At 41.3% G+C, this 14,023-nt stretch overlaps 1 protein-coding gene across 2 annotated transcripts in view; it reads left to right on the forward strand.

Annotated features, from left to right (window-relative positions):
• SH3RF2 (SH3 domain containing ring finger 2) overlaps window positions 1-14,023 on the forward strand; it is a 152,958-nt gene that overhangs the window by 74,555 nt on the left and 64,380 nt on the right. The window lies entirely within an intron of this gene.

Below are 14,023 nucleotides of genomic sequence, written 5' to 3' on the forward strand. Positions count from 1 at the left end.
GGACATGTGCATTGTAATTTAGAGGCATTGGCTAAAACCAGCATAATAATCATTGGTGTGTGTGTCTGGATAAAGTTCAGTGTTTGCATAAACTAAAGACAAAGGTGCACTGTGTGAAAATGTAAAACTTGTACAGGAAGGTAATCTGTCAGAACACGCTATGAGATACAGAGTCAAGAATGTATTTACTTTTGGCCAGCTCTGCTCAAATTCTTCTTGGCACACCTATAATCTATTTCTTCATAAAAAATTATCAGTTCTTGCTCTAAAAAATGTAACCATATATTTTATTTCTAGAATATTCTTATTTTCCTAAAAAGTATTACAATTTGAGAATCCTCAGAGGTTGATACGTTTTAATAGCTAACTGAAAAGATAGTAACAAATCGCAAGTTTTCGAGACTACTCAGGTCTCTTCATCAAGCATAGAATAACAAAAAGTCTGAAGAGTCACATTCAGATTTTGTGTTTATACTATGCCTGATGAAGAGCATAATACTATGCCTGATGAAGAGCATAATACTATGCCTGATGAAGAGCATAATACTATGCCTGATGAAGAGCATAATACTATGCCTGATGAGGAGCATAATACTATGCCTGATGAAGAGACCTGAGTAGTCTGGAAAGCTTGCAATTTCTTACCATCTTTTCAGTTAGCCATTAAAACGTAACAACCACTGAAGACTCTCAAATTGTAATATTTTTCTATCTTCTGGCTAACATGGTACAAAGGCATATATTTTTCCTGCATCTTATTTTCTAAAAACGTACCCTTTATTTCCAATTTTAATATTGTCATGGCTTTTTTTTCTTTTTGTTTGTTTGAATCACACCTATATGTTGCGTCTCTATATATTGGGCATCATTATTTATTTTATATTTATTTATTTTACTCACTTATATAGTGCCATTAATTCCACATCACTTTACAGACCTTGGCATCGCTGTCCCCATTGGGGCTCAGAATTTAGAGTTCCTATCAATATGTCTTTAAAAACAAATTATTAAAAACAAAACGATTGGAACAATTGCCATAGCATACATCATAAATCTCTGATAGGTAAGATTTGACCTATCAGACCCTCGCCTGGAATGTGATCAGTCCTAATTATTAGAGTTGCCATAGCATGCATCATAAAGCTCTGATATCTAAGAGAAAGGAGGGGAGAAACCTCAGCCTACATATAGCTCTCTGTATAATAATATATGGGCAAACAAAATGACTCTGATGTTCCCATAACCCCCATAGTAGCATCTAGCTTTACCTGACTTTGCTACAGCCTGGCACATTGTGTTGCTTATTCAGTTCACAGGATTCCACATTTTCCTACCATTGGAATCTTGAATCTTCAATTTTTTTTTTGAAGAAATCCTAAATGTTCATGGTTAGAATATCTTAAAAAGGTGTGCTACTAGGGTTAAATGTGCAGACAAGATCAAACTGCTGTAGAATACATATACGTGCCAAGATGAGAGACACCAGACCCAACAATGCAGATGAGCTGAAGGCTGCTATCAAAGCAACCTGGGCTTCCATAACACCTCAGCAGTGTCACAGGCTGATCGCCTCCATGCCACGCCGCATTGATGCAGTAATTGATGCAAAAGGAGCCCCGACCAAGTATTGAGTGCATTTACTGAACAGACATTTCAGTAGAACAACATTTTGGATTTTAAAATCATTTTTCAAGCTGTTGTTATAAAGTATTCTAATTTACTGAGATAATGAGTTTTGTGTTTTCATTGGCAGTAATCCATAGTCATCAACATTAACAGAAATAAACACTTCTAATAAATAACTCTGTTTGTAATGACTCTATATAATATATTAGTTTCACTTTTTGTATTGAAGAACTGAAATAAATTAATGTTTTGATGATATTCTAATTTAGTGAGATGCACCTGTGTGTGTGTGTGTGTGTATATACAGTACAGACCAAAAGTTTGGACACACCTTCTCATTTAAAGATTTTTCTGTATTTTCTTGACTATGAAAATTGTACATTCACACTGAAGGCATCAAAACTATGAATTAACACATGTGGAATTATATACTTAACAAAAAAGTGTGAAACAACTGAAAATATGTCTTATATTCTAGGTTCTTCAAAGTAGCCACCTTTTGCTTTGATGACTGCTTTGCACACTCTTGGCATTCTCTTGATGAGCTTCAAGAGGTAGTCACCGGAAATGGTCTTCCAACAATCCTGAAGGAGTTCCCAGAGATGCTTAGCACTTGTTGGCCCTTTTGCCTTCACTCTGCGGTCCAGCTCACCCCAAACCATCTCGATTGAGTTCAGGTCTGGTGACTGTGAAGGCCAGGTCATCTAGCGTAGCACCCCATCACTCTCCTTCTTGGTCAAATAGCCCTTACACAGCCTGGAGGTGTGTTTCGGGTCATTGTTCTGTTGAAAAATAAATGATGGTCCAACTAAACGCAAACCGGATGGAATAGCATGCCGCTGCAAGATGCTGTGATAGCCATGCTGGTTCAGTATGCCTTCAATTTTGAATAAATCCCCAACAGTGTCACCAGCAAAGCACCCCCACATCATCACACCTCCTCCTCCATGCTTCACGGTGGGAACCAGGCATGTAGAGTCCATCCGTTCACCTTTTCTGCGTCGCACAGAGACACGGTGGTTGGAACCAAAGATCTCTAATTTGGATTCATCAGACCAAAGCACAGATTTCCACTGGTCTAATGTCCATTCCTTGTGTTCTTTAGCCCAAACAAGTCTCTTCTGCTTGTTGCCTGTCCTTAGCAGTGGTTTCCTAGCAGCTATTTTACCATGAAGGCCTGCTGCACAAAGTCTCCTCTTAACAGTTGTTGAAGAGATGTGTCTGCTGCTAGAACTCTGTGTGGCATTGACCTGGTCTCTAATCTGAGCTGCTGTTAACCTGAGATTTCTGAGGCTGGTGACTCGGATAAACTTATCCTCAGAAGCAGAGGTGACTCTTGGTCTTCCTTTCCTGGGGCGGTCCTCATGTGAGCCATTTCTTTGTAGCGCTTGATGGTTTTTGCAACTGCACTTGGGGACACTTTCAAAGTTTGCCCATTTTTTCGGACTGACTGACCTTCATTTCTTAAAGTAATGATGGCCACTCGTTTTTCTTTACTTAGCTGCTTTTTTCTTGCCATAATACAAATTCTAACAGTCTATTCAGTAGGAGTATCAGCTGTGTATCCACCAGATTTCTGCACAACACAACTGATGGTCCCAAAACCATTTATAAGGCAAGAAATCTCACTTATTAAGCCTGACAGGGCACACCTGTGAAGTGAAAACCATTTCCGGTGACTACCTCTTGAAGCTCATCAAGAGAATGCCAAGAGTGTGCAAAGCAGTCATCAAAGCAAAAGGTGGCTACTTTGAAGAACCCAGAATATAAGACATATTTTCAGTTGTTTCACACTTTTTTGTTAAGTATATAATTCCACATGTGTTAATTCATAGTTTTGATGCCTTCAGTGTGAATGTACAATTTTCATAGTCAGGAAAATACAGAAATCTCTTTAAATGAGGTGAGTCCAAACTTTTGGTCTGTACTGTATATATATATGATACATGGATAAAATTGTTGGAACCCTTCTGTTAAAGTGATAGGGTTATTAAGTAGGTAATTAGATTTTTTTTTCTGATGAGCCATACTTCAAAAGCAATGTCTGATTTTCATTAGTTGATATTATTATTAATATAGCGCCATTTATTCCATGGCACTTTACATGTGAGAAGTAAATATAAATTGAAAATTACTTTTATCAATTTCAAGTTATCTCCAAGTGACCATTGCGGGCTGTTTTTACTTTAACAGCAGGGTACAAGAATTTTGTCCATGTCGATATGTAACGCATATATATTTATATGTATATCTGAGATGGTGAAAATCAATTCACAAGACATGGTCCATTTGCCGTGTCAGTAATCTGTGGCTGCTGGATGAGAGCCCTGAGGATTGCCTCTTACTTCCCCACATAAACAGCTTTTCTTTTGGGTAGTTGGCCTGGCATGATATCATTGATGTGACGTCACGTTAGGCCGGCTAATGAAAAGATGAGCTGCGGATGCTGTAAATTTGGGGTTGGTTCTCAAGGCTGGGTCCTGCAAATCAATTCACACCAACTCTCACTTGCCTAATAATTAACCACACAGTATACACACAGTGTGCTTAATTATTAGGCAACTGAGTTTTTTAACCATATCATCATTTTTATGCATATTTTCCAGCTCCAATCTGTATTACCTTGATTTGTTATTGGATGAAGCAGATCAGGTGATGTGTATTTGTGTAATGAAGGCGTCTATGGCCTAAGGATATGAACACCCTTTATCAAGGTATGCAGAATTATTAGGCAGCTTGTTTTCATGAAGCGACCAGCATCCTCCGCTGCTGCCATATTCCAGAACTGCAACCTCCCTGGAGTAACCAGAAGTACAAGGTGTTTAGTATTCTGAGACATAGCCAAGGTAAGGAGGGCTGAAATCCAACCACCACTGAACAAGACACAGAAGTTGAAACATCAATACTGGGCCAAGAAATATCTAAAGACAGATTTTTTTTAATGGGCTAATGAGATGAGAGTGACGCTTGACGGACCTGATGGATGTACCTTTGGCTAGATCAGTAATGGGAACAGATATCAACATAGACTTGGACACCAACAAGGTGGAGGCGGGGTAATGCTATGGGCTGGTATTATTATGGATAAGCTAGTTGGACATTTTTGAATTGAATATGCTCTCAAAATCAACTCCCAAGCCTACTGCCAGTTTTTAAAAATGCACTTAAAGATAAAAGAATAATGACATGACCCCCTTCCTCCCCTGACCTAAACCCTATTAACTTGTTGGACCTTCTTAATTGGGAGATTTAGGGTACGTGCCCACGGTCAGGAGCCGCTGCAGGTTTGACGGTTTGTATCTATGCGTCAAACCCGTAGTGTCCAGATGTTACAACATAGTGGATGGGATTTCTATAAATCCCATGTCCACTATACGTCTCTGTGCACCTGCGGGTCATCCGTGGAAACTGACATGCAGTGCGCCTTTGAGACCCGCAGCATGTCAATTTCTCTTGTGGGTTCGCATGTGGACTTTCCCCATAGACTAACATCAATGAGGAAAGTCTGCATGTAAAAAAAAAAAATTGCGCCGCTCATTTGCATAAAATGAGAGCAGAAGCCGCGCGGACATTCCGCAGTGTCGGGCTGCATGCGGTTCCTCACCGTGGGCACATACCCTTACGGTGAAGAAAACAGTTCACCTCTCTGATCAGTGTCTGGGATGCTGTGTTTGGTGATGCCCAAAAAGTTAATTGTTAACAGATTAAGAAACCGACAGACTCCAGGAACTCCATGGATGCAAGGACTGATAATGGTGCTGTAATACAGATTAAATTGATACCTTTGGTGAAGAAATCCGCTTTGTTGTTCTTTAATCACCATTTTAAGTTTTCTTCTAATTAGATTTCGGTGCACAGGGGCGGGGAATATACTGGGTCTTCTACTTTCTGTCTGCGATTCCCCGGCCCCTCCACTACCTCCAGTCTTTGAATGACAGGTCACTGCTGAGATTTCAGACAGAGGAGACAGGTCACTCACAGACCAGAGGCAGCAGAAAGGCTGAGGAATCACAGACAGGGAAGAGGAGATCCAGTGCAAAGTCTGTCCCCTGTGCACCGAAATCTAATTAGCAGAAAACTTAAAATGGTGATTAAAGAGCCAAAGAGCGTATTTCTTCACCAAAGGTATTAATTTAATCTGTATTACAGCGCCATCACAAGCCATGTCTTTATTTTACATTATAAAAATTGTGCTGACTAGCTTTCTTTAAAGGATTTCTACTTTATCTGGATCTATTAGCTCCTACATACTCTAGGTGCTAATGTGCAGTTTTCTGCAGCAACTGAGCTGAGATGTTCAGACTGTTCATTTTATATCAATCAGGCCATCAATAAGCTAAAAACAGCTGATCCTTAGAGTACTGGATGTGAGACCCCAACTTATCAGGTACTGATGACTGATCCGTAAAATAGGTCCTCACTATTAGATGCCTGGACAACCACTTTAAGATACAGTGTATGTTGGAAGTCAGCTCTAAAGGACAATGAAAATGTTGTAATGCTGCAGCAAAATGTATTAGAAAAAGAGATGGAGGCAGCCAGGTACAAATAGAGGATTTAGAATATTAAGGTTGTAGTAAGGGCATGATAAATTGTCCGCTCTGCATGATAATTCATATGTAAACATGAGTTGTATTGCAGCATTAAACCATAGAGCTTTGACATAGAGAACACAATGTAATTGCTGCTGGCGACAAGAGAAAGGGTTGTTATAACCTGTCTCGCCTTCACCACCCAGCACATACTGTGCCAGCAGTCCAGCTACAGCCATCACAATGTTTATTCTTACTATATGCATCATCACTACGCTGTATGTCGGCTGAGCAGCGCAAGGAGTCGTTTGTGTGATTTCTGGAGCGTGTTCAATGTTTTTTTTTGTCTTTCTCATAGAGTGATGTCAATGAAAAGGGTAAATTAATGCGCGGTTGTAAGCATATCAGCTTATAGCAAATGACTTACTTTATTTGTTGTGTCTGGCACTGAGAAGAATACATTGTAGCATATGACATGCGCAGCTTGCGGCCAAGTGGAAACTCCTTATCCAAAAGAGTAAAAACACAGCATGTGAATTTAAGAGCGTTTCCCTACAAAATAAAACAGATTACAATATAAATTCCTGAATGGGGTGAAATCTTTCAGTATGCTATGCCGACATTACTGACTTATCTTGCTCCACCGGGTGCTACATTTCCAAATATGATGGCTACTACAGACAGTTGTTACAGTGCCATAGGACTAGTCATCCAGCTGCCCACTCACTCTGAATAGTTTATAAAAATGCAAACATTATATCCTAGGTTATTTTTATAGAGTGATATGCTTGGCCCAATTTACACGCGTTATTGTCCCCAGTCCAGGCAGGACAAATGTAAGCTCCCCATAAGGGAAAGTTGTATTCATGGAATTATTGAGAGAACGTAACGGGACATATTACGCAGATATGGACAGATCCTAAGGCTATGTTCCCACATGTTGTGGTTTTTTTCAATCAGAAACCTGCAGCAAAACTGATCTCTTGCAGGAAATCAGGTGCGTCAAATCTGCAGGTTTTGATGAGTTTTTTTATGTGTTTTTTCACTGTCCTTCTGTCTCTATTTATGCATGTACATAAAGTTCTGTGAAGTGAAAAAAAACAAAACAACCCATTCTATGTTGCCATTAAAAACACTGAAAAAATTCACCTGCGTTTTTCCAGCATTTTTTTCACCACACATTACTTCCTATGGGTGAAAAAACGCTGAAAGAAGTGACATGCTCTATTTTCCAAAAACCCAACCAAGGCACAAAATACACAACAAAAAAAAACAAGATGTGTGAGCAGAGAATTCTGGTTTCTCATAGACTTTGTTGGTACTGAAAAGCGCTGCTGAAAATTTGCATAAAAATCTGCAGCAAAATACACTGCAAAACCCAACGTGTGGGAACATAGCCTTAGCTGTGTATTTTGGCTTATGTTTTTCCAAAGAGGTGCATGTCAGTGCATTCTGACCTCTATTAGGGCACTATTTGCCAGTGTTTGTAAAAATAACGATGTATTGTATTGAGGCTTTTCTTTTCGATGCTGTAAGAGCTTGTGTAGATTATAATGATTGTAATTGTAATCGATTTCCAGTTCAAAGTAAAAGCTGCTAATGTTTTTAAATTAGCATCATTTATATTCTTTATTATGTTGCTTATCTTTAGCATTCATTTTGGTTTTAGAATTTGTTTGTTAAAAAGAATGTTGGCTGCCGCTAGTTTTATGTCAATTCTTAAGAAACAAACAAACGAAGAAATCAGGTTAGCGACCTGCAGTAGATTTGGCAATTATGACTGCGCATGGCAGAGTGGTACCAAAACATAAAATTGCTTTGGATTCTATCTCACGCTAAAGCAGTTATATGAAATGATCACAAATTTTTTAATCTGGATTTGGGGTAAAAGACTTTAAAAAGTAAATAAATTATCTTTTTTTTTTATAGTTGAACGCAGCATAGAAAGATTTAAAATGTACAAATCATTTTATTAGGGGAGATGTCTTCATTCCTGTAAAAAAGTGTTATTGACTTGCAAGCCCCTACTTTTCTCCAGTCTATTTTCCTGCCTTTAGCAGTATTGCTATCAGAAGATAATCATTTGGAGTACAGATGATGGCAGTGAAAGGGTCAGCACTTGTCTCCTCCTCTGAGCCTTGTGCATATCAGAACAATCTCCTACAGAGGTGTTTCCCCAGAGTTAGTGAGACAGGTGCTGAGCTGAGCCTTTCACTGCCATCATCTGTACTCCAAATGAGCATGTCCTAAAAGCAGGTGTGGTCACTGCTTTCTGGTTCTTCTATCCTTTAGTATACAGGCCCGGAGAGAATAAGACACAAGACAGGTAGTATGTGTCAACAGACTCTAACTTTATTACAAAGCATAGGGTTTATATACACCCTGGAGGCAGAAACGGATTTACCATATATGGTCCGATCATACAATTTAGATGTGCAAACAAAAGCTGATTTCTGTTCTCGTGACGCCTAGGTTTGTAGTTGAAACATTTATTCAGACATATTTAATCAGACACATTTAATCAGACACTTCTGATGACTAGCAAGGACACGTTAGTTTCTATTGATACAAGGAAGGAACATTTAGCTGTTGTTTTGACCTAAGGTAACCGTCAGACTTATATAGCATAGATGGGGTCTTTGAACTTGGGGGACCTCATCTTCTGCTATAAAATTCCGTCCTTTTGTTCCTTCATTTATCAATATGAATTTCTATATTTTCATTTTCTTTTAGTACAACGCTGAATACACTTTAGAAAAAGCTTAAAAACAAAATAAACCGCAAGACACATTAGCAAAACCTGAAAAATAGAATTATTGGCCAAAGTATCTGAGCAGTTCACCCAAAAGTTTATCTCTTCCCATGAGACTGGGACAGTGAGAAAGGGTATGCTAGTGAACGTCACAGGGGCATGTGTACATATCCAACAATTAGCAATAGTCTGGTTTTGCTCCTTTAGTCCATCGATTAGAGCAAGATGGTGTTTAATGAATCTATTGTCATCTCCATCTGTGGTGCCTAACTTAGTCCATGCACCTGTGGTCGCAAGGATGCAGGTAAGTATAAACAATGTCTTCATTCTTTGTCCACTGGGTCTCCTAGTATCTTTTTGCAATGGGACTCGTGGATCCAGGCCTCTTTTCCCTCTAGCTTAACGGCTGTGCTTGTGGTCAGCAGAACTTGAAAGGGTCCGTCAAACAGTGGATCTAGGCTTTTCCTCACGTGTCTTTTTATAACCACCCAGTCTCCAGGTTGCAGCGTATGGCTGCTAGAGTCTTGATCTGGATCTGGAAGAGAACTGAAAACATTATCATGTATTTGCTTGATCTTTTTGTGTAAAGCCCTTACGTAGGAACTTAGCACATGGTTGTTAATTTCTAATGCTTGCGGATAGAAACACCCTAAGCTGGGTACGTTGCCAAACAATATCTCATATGGAGAGAGTCCAGTCTTTTTATTGGGCGTGTATCTTACTGAAAACAGAGCAAGCGGTAAACAATCCGGCCATGGTTTTCCTGTCTCAGCCATGGCTTTCAGAATTTTTAATTTCAATGTCCCATTCAGTCTTTCCACTTTACCACTACTTTGTGGGTGATATGGGGTATGGAATGCTTGTTGAATTCCTAGAGCTGACATGACTTCATTCATTATTTCACCCGTGAAGTGTGTACCTCTGTCACTCTCAATTACCTCTGGTACCCCATACCTGCAGACCACCCCCGCAAGCAGTTTCTTTGCGGTTGCCGCAGCCGTGGCTTTGGCAATCGGGAAAGCCTCTGGCCATCCTGAGAACAAATCAATACAGACCAACACATATTCCCATGATCCTGACTTCGGCAGCTGAATATAATCAATTTGCAGTCTCTGGAATGGATAGAGGGGCCGGGGGGGGGTGTTTGGGTGGTGTTTTAACTACTCTACCCTGATTATGTGTAGCACATATCATGCACCCTTTTATCAGTCGTTCAATACAGGTGGAGAATCCTGGTGCCTCCCAATGTTTCTGCATCACATTCATCACAGCCGTTTTAGATTGGTCTACTGGTCCATGTAGCATCTGGGCAGCCGCTGGGTACAGTGCCCTTGGAAGGCATCTTCGTGTCCCTTTCCCCCATACCCCATTTGCTTCATTCAGGCATGCACCTTCCTTCAACCACTTATCAACCTCCTCCTTCAGAGCCTGAGCCTGCATTTGGGATAAGATGTCTTCCGACACAAAGGGGTTTTTAGGGGCACTTATCTGACGTACTGTTGATCCTTGTTGCGGCTTGCAGGCTGCTGTTTTTGCTGCTGCGTCTGCCATCGCATTACCTCTGCTTACCTGGTCGGTGCGTCTGGTATGTGCTCTTACCTTTATGACAGCTACTTGTTTGGGTAATTGTAGCGCATCAATTAACTGTGAATTCTGGGCACCCTGTGGCAACACTGTCCATGTATATTGACTGCCCTGGAACGTGAAAGCTAACAGGTACTGGCAGTCAGGATGTAATGGTACACTGAAAAATGCATTTGCCAAATCGACCACTGAAAAACAAAGAGAGTGAGAAGGTATCTGTGACAGAAGAGTATGCGGGTTGGGCACAACTGGTGTTAGAAGTTCTGTGGCTTTGTTAACCAACCGGAGGTCATGGACCATTCTATATGCGGCTGGTTGTCCTGGCACGCTCTTTTTCTTTACTGGGAACAGGGGAGTGTTGCAAGGGGACTGGGTTTTGACTAGGACTCCCCTGTGTAGTAATTTTTGGACTTGCTGGGCTATGGCATTCTCCTGAGCCGAGCTAAGGGGATACTGCTTCTGTTGAGGCAAGATGGCCCCTGGTTTTAGATTCACCATTACTGGTTGAACTCTTAACCTACCAACATCTGTGTTATCTGAGGCCCAAAAGTCGTAGGGTACAGCCTGCTCCAATATCAGGGGAAAATCGTTTATCTCTTCTATGCTGGCAATATCTAGTGACATTATTTTGCAAAGGGTGCTTGGTTTTAAACCTGCAGTCATGGTGACGGTGCCATCAGGATGATATTCGATATGTGCTTGTAATTGAGACAATACATCGTTTCCCAAAAGGTTACATTGGCCTCGGGGCGATACCATGAGCTGGCTATGTACAGTAGCTCCTTGAATTTGCAGGGGAATTTTTTTAGTGACAGGGAGCAGGACAGACGGGGAATTCAAAGGGGCGGCAATGACATGATGTGAAAAATCAGTGTCAGTGTATGGCCAATCACCTCGCGTAATTACTGAATTGTCGGCCCCCGTATCTACTTGGAAATCGATTTCATGTCCCCCTGGTAGGTTCACCTGCACTATACAACTGGGAGTTGGGGGTAAGGAGATGAGGGGGTTCATGTGCAAGCTACCCTCATCCTATGGGGGCATTGTTTGGTTGGCTGGAGGACCCGTACTCTGAGCATCTGGATACGGGTTGGTCCTACAGTCCTTTCTAAAATGTCCTGACTTTCTACATCCATAGCATAGTCTCTGTCCCCCTCCTGCAGTCCGTCCTCTGCCTCTGTTGTTTCTGGGGGTCGTCTCTACTATATGTATTCTGGCAGCTCTCTTTGCCTGTATTATGTCATGCTGTGCCCCCTGAGCTATCCTGGCCAAATCCTCTGCCTTCACTGATCTCCACTCTGGTCTACTTGCTTTTACCTTTTCTGCAATCTCTTTCTTTAGTCCGTTCATGAAAGCACTTGCTAATACCCTCTCACTAGTCTTATTTTAAGGAATGAAACCCATTTCCGACCAAGTCTTCCTTAGAGCCCAAAAGTAGTCTTTGGGGTCCTCTTCCTTACCCTGAACTCGGTCTTCTAGTGTAACCTGCCTTTCTCCCTGCCTGTCTTTACATGCTTTTACCAATGCTGTTGTGAACAGGACTCCGGCCTGCTGCATTATTGAGTTCTGTGGCTTCGGGTCCGGTCCTATTGTCATACTGCTTGTACGTTTCGTCTGTCAACCTATCATAGCGGGCTTCATCTGCCAATTTTCCCTTAATTACCCCTTGTAAATCCAACCTAATTGCATTGTACGTATCCTGTATGGTTCTTATCATTCTGGCAAAACCCATCGGGGACTGGGACGGATCTGGCAACTGGGAAATCAACGCCAATTGTTCTGAGGGACTCCATGGTCTATACATTAACATTGTATGGGCTTCTTGACCTGGAACAACTGCGTCCCCTACTGCTGCTGCTGCTGCTGCTGCTCCCGGTGCTCCTGGCACAACTACCGTCCTCATTGGGAATAGTCTAGCTGGGTGGGGTCTTGGTCCTCCGCATGCCACACAGATATCTACAGTCAAGGGATTCTGCTGTCCACATCTGGGGCAAACCCAGCAATTGGGTTCCTGGGAATTCTGGTACTGGGGTGGGGGTGACGTCAGGGGCAGATAGGGAGGAAAATCTGTCATTCCGGTTTTTGTCAGTCTGTAACATCCGTTTCCTAATTCTTCAATTCTTCCTTCAAAATGAGCGCATGCATTCATCCATACATCCACTGTCTCCAACAGACCCTTATCTTTCAGCCATCCATGATAGGAGTTAAAGAAGGATTTCCATTTCTCTCCATTCATCTCTCCATTTTCATTCATTCCCGCCTTACACAATATTTTGTCAATTCCAATCAGTGCCTGTTTCCCTTCTCTGCGTACTACTAAGTCTTTGGCTGTAATGCCTTCTTTGGCATTTTGGTTCCCCATTTTTTTCGGTTCTCCTCACTCAGAGTAGACTCCTCAGTCACTTAGACAATGGGCCACAAAGATTTCTGAACCACACCACTACTTGCCCTCCAGGACTTATACGCCAACCAGAAAAACAGACCAAAAACACCGATCCCGAGACACACCCACAACACAATCATCGGATCCATACTTTCATTCTTAAGTTTTTCCAAAGGATAGAAGGCAGGACTGACAATTTATCTGAGGGGATTCTACTGGTTCAAAGGGACCTGAGCCAGACAACAATCTGTGAATTACCTGGGAGCCGACCGCTCGGGGGTGAGGGAGTCTCTTCTATGTAGTGATATAATTTAGGTAGAATATAACAGTTATTCTTACCTCAGCGCTGTATATATCACCAACAGAGAGCTTCGCTCGTCCCACATCTCGGACCGGTCGAGCACCCCTGGGCAGATTAACTCAGGTCCCTGTTCGAGGCGCCAGCTGTGGTCACTGCTTTCTGGTTCTTCTATCCTTTAGTATACAGGCCCGGAGAGAATAAGACACAAGACAGGTAGTATGTGTCAACAGACTCTAACTTTATTACAAAGCATAGGGTTTATATACACCCTGGAGGCAGAAACGGATTTACCATATATGGTCCGATCATACAATTTAGCTGTGCAAACAAAAGCTGGTTTCTGTTCTCGTGACGCCTAGGTTTGTAGTTGAAACATTTATTCAGACACATTTAATCAGACACATTTAATCAGACACTTCTGATGACTAGCAAGGACACGTTAGTTTCTATTGATACAAGGAAGGAACATTTAGCTGTTGTTTTTGACCTAAGGTAACCGTCAGACTTATATAGCATAGATGGGGTCTTTGAACTTGGGGGACCTCATCTTCTGCTATAACACAGGCAAATAGAGCTAGGAAGACAAATCATCTAATAAAATGATTTACAATGTTTCATAACTTTCCATGCAGGATACAATGATTATTATTATTATAAAGTGAAATGCTCTCTGTTTCATACTAATTAAAATCGGGTACTGAAACATCAGCAGCTACATTGGTGGAGGGACCTGTGATTATCTCTTATCTTGAACGCTGAATCCTGTGTTATCTGTATATTGATGTTGACTTTCATTATAAAATGATAATGAGATAACTACAGAATAAATGGAATAACTATAGAAC

The sequence above is a fragment of the Phyllobates terribilis genome, unplaced genomic scaffold (assembly GCF_046119375.1).
Source record: "Phyllobates terribilis strain yellow unplaced genomic scaffold, ASM4611937v1 Scaffold_11__3_contigs__length_659146591, whole genome shotgun sequence".
Lineage (NCBI taxonomy): Eukaryota > Metazoa > Chordata > Amphibia > Anura > Dendrobatidae > Phyllobates > Phyllobates terribilis.